The sequence below is a fragment of the Poecilia mexicana genome, unplaced genomic scaffold, assembly GCF_051168715.1.
Source record: "Poecilia mexicana isolate PSO_F unplaced genomic scaffold, ASM5116871v1 scaffold_5, whole genome shotgun sequence".
In the NCBI taxonomy this organism is placed as follows: Eukaryota; Metazoa; Chordata; class Actinopteri; order Cyprinodontiformes; family Poeciliidae; genus Poecilia; species Poecilia mexicana.
The window spans coordinates 14,251,148-14,260,540 of NW_028263374.1; the positions used below are offsets into that span (position 1 = coordinate 14,251,148).

The following is a 9,393-nucleotide window of genomic DNA, read 5'->3' on the forward strand; positions in this document are numbered from 1 at the left end:
ATACAAACTTTGATGAGTCATAAAAGATCCAGTAAAACCTGATCCGTTTTCACTCTCTCTTTTCCACTGCCCAATTTAAAAAAGCTACAGACTGAAGAGGACAATCCACCACTGAAAAAAGAAAAAAAAACTATAGTGTTTGTGTTTTCTGATATATTACAGAATTATATCCAATTTAAACATAAAGTAGTGTAACTGGAATGCTTCACCTTTGAAAGCAAAATATATTTTCTCAGATTATGCCAAAGATGCAAGGAAGAAAGTGGATACTTTCTGATACCACCATCTGATATATTATTTAGATGCTATTACACTGGAACACAGATCATAAATCTGTTTAGTGAATACAGGTCAGGTCTTTATTTGACACAACCAATGAGGCTGATAAGTGATCCAGTCAATGGCGATCCTCCCAGGTAAACTTCATCCTTCAGGTCAAGTGGAAAGATTGTGTCAGTCCTCTGGACTGCTTGGCACCAACAAGAGCCAACATCTTATACTTTCCTTGACCCTGAGACCAGGTCAGTCTGATCAGGGGCATGTCGAACATCTGGGGGAGGATAAAGAAAGCAAACGGAGAGAAGAAATGAGAAGGAGCCAAACAGAAAACAAGGAACTACAAACCAAAAGGGAAAAGACCTAACACAGAAGAAAGAAACTCAACACAGAGGAATAAACTGAATGCGGAACGACCTTAACAATAAACAACAATCACAAAATGATCAGAAATAACAACCAGCAGATTACTTCAGTCCTGTAACATCCCAGATTCAAAAATTTGACCGAGGTAGCAATCAATCAGTATTTGAATTTACAGTTAATTAAGCACTCTTAATATTTTTCTAGATTTCTAAAGTAGTAAAATGAAATTATTGACCTTCAATCGACATGTTCAGCTAAACATGGTTAGTCATATTGACCCAGTACCGTCTCGATGCCAGGGGGGCGCATCCTTCAACTAAATCTGCAGCGCTGCGCGGTCGTTGACGCTAACCTGCAGAACGACATCAGTTTGTCAAAGTTCACACCTGAGATGTACATGCTTCATTACAACATAGAGCTTGAGCAGAGGGAAGGAGTTTGACAGGCAAGATGCACATAGAAAAACGGACACAAACTGTCAAGTTGACTGTCATCTTGGCAGGCGGCTGCAAATTTTCTAATTGTTCCTCCTTTCTGTGCACGTACAGGGCGTGCCGTGTGTAAGTATGATACCATGATGTAAACAAAGCCTGACATGTTAGTTCACTTACATATTCAGTTAACGTCTAAAAAAAGCCTTGTTGATAGCGAAGGCATTTGCAACGACAGAAGCAGTGGAGGTGGGGTGCAGTAATCAGCAGATAAGTTGGGAGCAAATAATTACAATGTTTAAAGTAGCTGCAGTCTTTCAGCATCAGGAGGGAACCAGACGAATCCTGGCCTACTATCTTATCCGTTTTTAACGTTCACTCCAGCCAGCCTGACTCAAGACTAGGGGACTTAAAATATATCGTAAACATACATTAAATGGTTCAGTGAGAACGCTGTGTGCTGCATTTCTTGTTGCCGCATGCTGTCTCTGTTGAGTTTACCTACTGCCTTATCGTTATGCCCCAGTTTCTGCATCCAGTAGATCAATCTGCACCATGCCACCTCACCATGGTAACAGCTTGAAGAGGACAGCGTGTTTGTGTCAGTGTTCAAGAAAATGTGTTCATGTTGGATGTATTTAAGGTAAGCTGGGTAACCTCGCTTTAACATCCTACACACATTTCATCCTGTAGGTAAAAATCAGCAGAGCGCATAAAGCTCTCTTCACACCTCGAGAAGATGTGTGAAAAACCTTAAAATAAAATCATCTATTGTTATGGCAGCATAATCCCACACCGATCAAATTCAATTTTTAATATGAGGACATTTATTCTCAGAGGGGTAAGAATTATCTACGCATTAAATGCTTCACTTGAAGAGTCTGGCAAATATATTTACACTCCTTGATCTTTTTCACCATTTTGTCCTGCAAAATGGATGAAATTTGTTGGGATTTTATGTAGTAGACCAAATCAAAGTAATAGAAACTAATAGAATCTGAGGAGACCAATACAAGGGTTATCTTTTTGCTGCAACTCCAAGTGTTTTTGCCATGCAAAGCATTTTGAAATGCCTTGTTCTGTACAAATAAACCTGCATTGCCTTACAAATGGATGGTGAAATGATTACTTCCTTAAGGTGTCCAGATCAGTGTCCCGTCAAAGTGACGTCTGTCCTGTAGAAGCACTGCTGATGCAGAGTCACACATGAAAATGCTGCATCAAGTATATGACTGATGTTGCGCCTCTCCTTATGCTAGCTTCACTTCATATCAAGATTACTCGCTTCATTGCAAAAATCATTCTGTTGAAAATGACAAAAACTTTAGTAACCGATTTTTTCTTTTGGCTTTTTAAAAAAAAAAAAAACTCGTTTTTTTATATTTAAGAAAATGCTGTAGTTAATTATTGGCATAGTTTTAAGAGAGGAATGGCCTGCCAGTTCTGTTTGTTTTAACTCTGCTGTGCTGAAAGATCTTCGGTAAGTACACGCCCTCCCACACTGACCAATGTGGCCGGTCCCTCCCTCGGACGCGTGACCTCTCTTAAATGACTCAAAGCGTGTGGCGATACCTGCTTCTCAAGCTATCATTTCCTGGGCACCTGGCGACAAAATTAGGTCACATTCCACATCCCCAAGTCCAGGATCTGGACAGGCAGGTTCTGTCTGGCTGGGATGTCTGGGTGCTGACCAAATAGTTGCACCAAATCTATTTCACGTGTTCTGGTCTAGACCATGGTTTCTGCTGCCCCACTTCCTCTGCAGGAAGGCGTCACGTCTACATCCTGCTGGACATGCGTGCCAGAGAAGCTGGCAGGGATTTGTTGAACTCCCTAATGCAACCTTCATTCAACCTCACAAAAGCAATGACCAGCCTGCAAATCAGGTTTTGGTTCAGAAAATTGCCAAATAGCCAATTTTCTTTTTTTTTTTTGTCATGTACTAAGATTAAAACTTTTAATTCTCCATTGACATGGAATGGATATTAGGCTAAAGGTTGTTCCTCATTTCATCTCTTCCCTTTTGCTTGTATTCATAGTCCAGCAAGCTGTCAGCACCTCTCAGCTGCAGAACTCCTCAACTTTCCTAAGTGCAACAAACACACGTGCAGATTTTTTCAAGATAAACCATAACTCAAGAACATAACTCGACAAGGTAACTTAAACTTGTCAAAATTACTTTTTTACGCATGTCAAATTTATTTTGTATACACAGAGCACTCCTAAGTGCTTCACGGGAAAAAAAAAGATAACAGTAGAAAAAGAGCAAATACACTTAATTAATCAGAGAAAACCTAAAACTGAAGTTAAATTGAAGCTCAGGAAAGTCATAAAAATCCACTGAGTTAAAACAGGAATGCCAGCTTTAATGACTGCTGTGACACTGAGAAGAGTTTACCGAGCTGCAAATAAGCTTAAGTGGTAAAACATGTTTGTAGCTTTGTGTTTTCCTCCTCAGCACACTACAGATTAACACGTTCCATATGACCTGCGTATATCAAGAAAGAGCAGGAGAGAAGAACTTATTCGTATAAGAATGTCCCCTCCCATTTCTCCACACGTGCTGCAAAAAAATCACGTGGCACACAGCATAGCCAAGATTTGGAAACATAATATTTTGATTTTCATGCACACACATGTCTGCCTGCACAGAAAATGTATGTTTTCTACACACTCTGTGCAACACAGTAAGTGAGGCTCACATGAACAGGAGGCTTCGAGCCAGAGTTTCCAAGAAACTGCAGGTCATCAGGTCGCATGGCCGTTTTTATAGCTTTGCAGTTTTACAGCTGTTATTTCCTGTTTTTCTTTTTTCTTTTAGCAAGGCTTGATTCCTGTAAATGTATTGCTTTTACAACTTTAGTTGTTTTTTTTAAATATGTGTTGTCAGATAAAGTTTTAATTAAATAGAGTGAAATGTCTTACAGAAGGATTCTATGAAAGAATGCACTTTGTATTTAGAACTGATTATTGTAGCTGCAGCAGACAAACATTTTTTTTCTTCTATCCTTACATATATGAAAAAAAGTAAAAAGTAGGTCTTTCAGGAGCAAAGTTCATGAAAATGCAGCCTTTTAGTGAATTGGTTCCCTTTTCACTGTACGAACTTTAGAGTACATCGTTCTCCATTTTCCTGGAAAAACGAAGTAAACATCATCTGTTAAAAGTCAGAACTGAGGCTCCGCCTCTGCCTGGCTGCACATGGCGGGTGTGTTTTGTCTTCTCTGTGCAGATGTCATGAATTCTAGAGTTTCTTCACATATGTGGGGGCGCATGAGTGTGTGTGTGTGTGTCTACATCCTGGACATGAGTGTGCTTGCCTCTGTGTGTGTGTGTGTGTGTGTTTGAGATAGAAGAAGGGCTGAATACTGGTTCTGTGTGCTCATAGCTGTTATGTAAGAGTCCTTTGGTTCCAATCAGACTATATCTGAACCCCATGACATGATGTAGAGCACAGACTGTTCAAAGATGTCAAACATGCCTGCACACAAATACCAATAGCTTAATGTTTGTCCTTGCATTTGCTTAAACTTTTACTGTTGTTTTCACCGTCTGCATTGGAAGGTCAAGTGTCATTATCTAATCAGATAGTAGAGAAAATAAAATAAAATAATGATAAAATTACCTCAGTGACGACTTATTCCTTCATAAATACACAGAGGAAGGCATCCTAAACAAACGACTACGATGAGGTAAAATATGCCCAACTTTAGTAAACTAAACTTAACTTCCTTACACATCGATAAACTATGTAATTCTTTCTATTCCTGAAATATGTGACGACAGTTTTGGTTATAATTAACATATTCACACGCTTTTTAAATAGAAATATCTCTTTCTGATGAAAGACCAATGCTGTTAAAACTTTCTCAAAGATAAAAATGCTGCATGCTCTTTGAACTTTATTTTGCTGACATGAAATATGTTATCAACCAGCGTGGAGGTTGCACATCTAGAATGGTGAGGGGATTCCTTATGGTATTAGCACAAGCAATCTGCAGCGTCCAGCAGTCGGTCAAAACAATGACTAAACCAGACAAACATGATGACACCTTGACGCGTTGGAAAACTTGAGTCTGTGGTCATGCATGAGGCCTGCAGATCACATTGTGCAACCGACCAGAAGTAAAACAGCAACTTATAGAAACAAAGTACAGAAGCGACCTTCGGTGCCACCTTCTAAAGCCTCTAACAACATTTCTGTAACCGACTGCTCGGTCTTGTCTCTGATGCATTTTAAATTTCAGAGGGTTGCAGTTTATCGACTCAAATGCCAGTGTTTTATTTTAGACTCCGTGCAAACAAACGCCTTGGCACCAGCTCAACTTATGAACACTGATTTGAACAACAGCTGGTGTATTTAAATGTTTCCCTTTCCCCTGTTCTGACCTTTGGTAGGTACTTTATGAAAAGCCATGCAAACAGTAGCTCCACATGCCTGTTCCAAGCAGATTTATTACCACTGTGACATTAAAAATGTTTCTGATTTTAGTTAAAAACAATGTTAATAAATTCAGCAGTAAGTAGAGATTTTAAGTGCAGCTGTATGCAGCGAGAAGACAGATGAAATGAAAACAAATAGGAAAGATGAGATGGAGTGAGTCTGCGGTATCCCAGTAATAATCAGTTATTTTACTGACGTTACAGTTTTTATTGTTTTTGTCTTGGATTACACTGAGCAAGAGAGAAACGTACTAATATTTTAAGAATGATTCATTTCTACTCATTGTTGATTTACATGAGCCCACAAACAGCTGCTGAAGGAAGAGGTTTTATTCTCCGGCCCAACAAAGACTTGGTGCCAGAATAAAACCCATTTTATGGTGCCAGAGTCAGTGCTTTCAGAAAACATTGTTGCTAAGCAAACAAGGGTTCAACATCGGAACCAGTGTGGTGGAAAAACTCCCACAGTGGTCCAATGTTGACACCAGTGGGTACCAATGGATAAGTGAAGGGGAAAAAGACATTATGTAAGAGGTTCAGCTACCGAAGAGACTCAGCGTAAAGGGAGAATCAGGGTTTTTTGGTGCAAGTATTGTGGAACCACTGGGTTCTGAAACTGGGCCATTCATTCCTCATATTCAGCTTTTTTTTTTGCTCCCATATGTACACAGATACCGATCAATGCCCTTAATAAATTAGAATATATTAATTTCTAAAATACATGAGAAAAGTTGCTTTAATTATTTCAAAAAAGTGAAACCCTGCTTTTTCTGAATAATGGATTGATTACACACATTAAACAGTAAATGAAAACCCTAAGAACATTAGACTGCTACATAGTACCACTAAAAAAACAACATGACCAAAATAAGATTTAGTCAAACGTGACGAAATACTGCTGAGTTGGCACTTGTCCAGTCAGCCACCCTCCATAAGGAGAGTAAACAACAAAAGCTAGGAGGTTGCAAAAGAACCCAGATCAACTTCTAAAGTACTGAAAGCTGGGCTTGCCTCCATTAATGTCAGAACCAGGAAGATCTGAAAGTTAGTGCTGGAACCATGAGTTTTACTCTGTCAGAAGATCCAGAAGGAAAATGTCTGCCCATCAGTTTGTGACCTCTGAAAACCTCCGGCCACTAAGAAAATCAAACAAGGTTTATGGAGTGTGGACTTCAGTCTGGGTAAGATAAATTATATTTCACACAGGGCCTATGTATTTCCATTAATCAGGCCTTTTTTTTCTGTCTGATAATAAAATGTTTGATAACAGAAGAAAATAAAATAAATCTGAAAGAGCACAAATTCTTTTTCTCATCACTGTAGTCTAATGAGTTTATGTGTTTGATCTTTGTACTTTCCTGGTTTAATTGTACTTGCTTTTTGTTGTGAAACTCATCTCATTGTCTTATGGTTATGCTTCCTGCCCACCTCCTACTCAGTTCCTGTTACCCATCACCCATCTGTGTTTTGTTAAGACATTTCTTTAGCCAATATAAATACTGCTGGGTCTCTTGTTCTTTTTTCAGATCTGCTTCATGGTTCTATCCTGTGTTTGTTTCAGGTGAAGTTTAGTTCCAGATTTGCCCCACTTCCACAGTATTTTTAGATTTGTTTTCAGAAATCCTGCTATGGCACCACGGCAGGGTTTTGACTGGCTGACTGAGCCAACATGATGTTTGTTTATTCCTTGTTATCTTGCCCATGAGCCTCCAACTGGTTTCCAACATCAACACACAACAAAAAAAACATTTTTACTATTCTGCTGCATGTTGATTTCTGTCCTGAACACTAACAGGAAGGCAGGTTAATCCGACAAATTGTCTTCAAGAGGAACATAAAGCAGAGGGCAAAGCAGAAATTAGTTTCTGTGAATGCAGAAGCTGAATTTTGGGGATTTTTTTTTTTTTGCCAAACATGGCATGTTGCATGTGTTTCCCTGAGAGCACAGGCCTATAAAACAGTAACTCAGATGTCCACACTGACTAGCACACTAAGAGGACAATTCAAAGTAAAGCTGCTTTACAGCATCTGTGTTATGACAAGGATAGTCCATTACTATTGTAACTATTTATTCAACCCATTTAAACTATAAATTGGGGGTTTTCTCACTAAATCTGAAACGGCTATTTGTGGGTTTGAGCTCAATGGTTCTGTCATAGGGTGGGGTTTGAGGTGGTGGGGAGAGACGCAGGCTGGACCCAGGTGGTAGAAGAAATGATGAATTTAATGATGAAAGCTCAAAACAGTCCAACACAGGCGGCACGGCAGAGAGTTTAGCGCACAACTAATTACCGGTAGCTACTGATACAGAGAACTGAAAACGAGAGCTAACGCTAACCAGCACTTAACAGCAGAGATGTGAGACAACAACTGACATTAGACCCGACAAGAGACAAAGACAACAGGTGGGTTTAAATACACTGGGAGGGTGATCAAGGAACAGCTGGGATCAATCAACAGGGGAAGACGCAGAGACAGAGACTCACAGGACAGAAACTGAACACAGAAAAACCTTACAATAAATACACAGAAACACAGATCATGACAGGCTCTTCAATTCTTCTTCTTCAGTCAGACTGGATGAAGAGCAACTCTGAACATTAATTTTCCAAGTCCTGCCAGAAATGCTGAGTCAGATTTAGCTCTGGACTTTGACCGGGTCCTGCTGTCACATGGACACGTTTTGACTTATCTGTTGTAGCTCTGGCTCTACGTTTAGGGACACGAAGGGTAAAAATCCAGCCCAATCTCAAAACTCTTCCAGGTTTTCTTTCTGAGTTGTCTTGGATTCACATCCGCTCATCAACTCTCATTAGCTTTTCTAAAAGCAATCCCCACACTATGATGTTGCTACCAAAATATTTTACCTGGGTGTGATCAGGATGATGTATAGTGCTGGTTGTATGCGACACTTTCTAGGTGTGGTTTCTGCTCTGAAAGCAAACCTTCTTCTACATATTAACCCCAACAAATAGCAGGGGATTACTGCATAATGTTTGCATTGTGTGATCCTGAATTGGCCTCATCAGTATTTGAGGCCGTGAAAAGTTGAATAACTGCCCTACAAAATCAAAGACTTATCCAATTCAGTCTCTACCTTTTCACATGGACATGACACTGAAAATATCCACAAGAAGAAGGTCCTGCCTTTCTGGTCTGGAATGCAGTGGCACCATTTATATAATAACTTTTTTTTTTTTTAACATTGTGTCTATAAATAGGCGATTGCACTGACACACATACCAAGACTATTTTGTGAATGCCCACTAATAAGAACCAGGTTATTAATGTACTTTTGCTCATTCCTTTTCATTCAGTCTGCAGGACGCAGAGACTTTACTGATGTCCATGAAAGTTGTTTTCAGAAAAAAAATCCCCTCACCTGCTTTCTCTGAGTCAGAAATGCGGCTCCGCTGCAGCTGGAGCTGCAGTGAAGTAAAACTTTGTTTTACTTCACTGATCAGACCTCTAATGCACTGACTCAAAGCGCTTAACCTCCCCTGTGGCTCAAAACAGGATGGTGATAAGTTAGAATGAGTGTCACTCACACCCTAACCTCAGTATAAATGACAGCATCTAAAAATGAGTTTATAATGAGCTTTTTAACAAGTGTTAAAAGGATGCACACATGTCATCCTCTCACGTGTTGGGGTCCTCCATTGTTTCCCAAATACTCATCAGTCCATCTGCAAGCTGGCTGCTACTGCATCGATAACGGACCGGGTCAGTTGTTGTGAATCAATCGCAGCAGTGTAGGTCATTATAGCAGAGTGATTGATCTCTACCACTATGACGTCTGTGCTGATGCGCTCGCTTTGTCTCAATGTGACATTGGTGGGTTGCTCAATTCACAGTCAAAACGGTGCAAGCTGCTCTC

The 9,393-nt window shown here is 39.8% G+C and overlaps 1 long non-coding RNA gene across 1 annotated transcript; it reads right to left on the reverse strand.

Moving 5' to 3' along the window:
* Positions 1-336: 336 nt before the first annotated feature.
* Positions 337-8,948, reverse strand: LOC148159657 (uncharacterized). Its single transcript, XR_015762956.1, has 2 exons — positions 8,899-8,948; positions 337-994 (listed from the first exon to the last, which is right to left on the reverse strand). It is a non-coding gene; the product is annotated as an uncharacterized LOC148159657 (long non-coding RNA).
* Between the last annotated feature and the right edge of the window lie 445 nt (positions 8,949-9,393).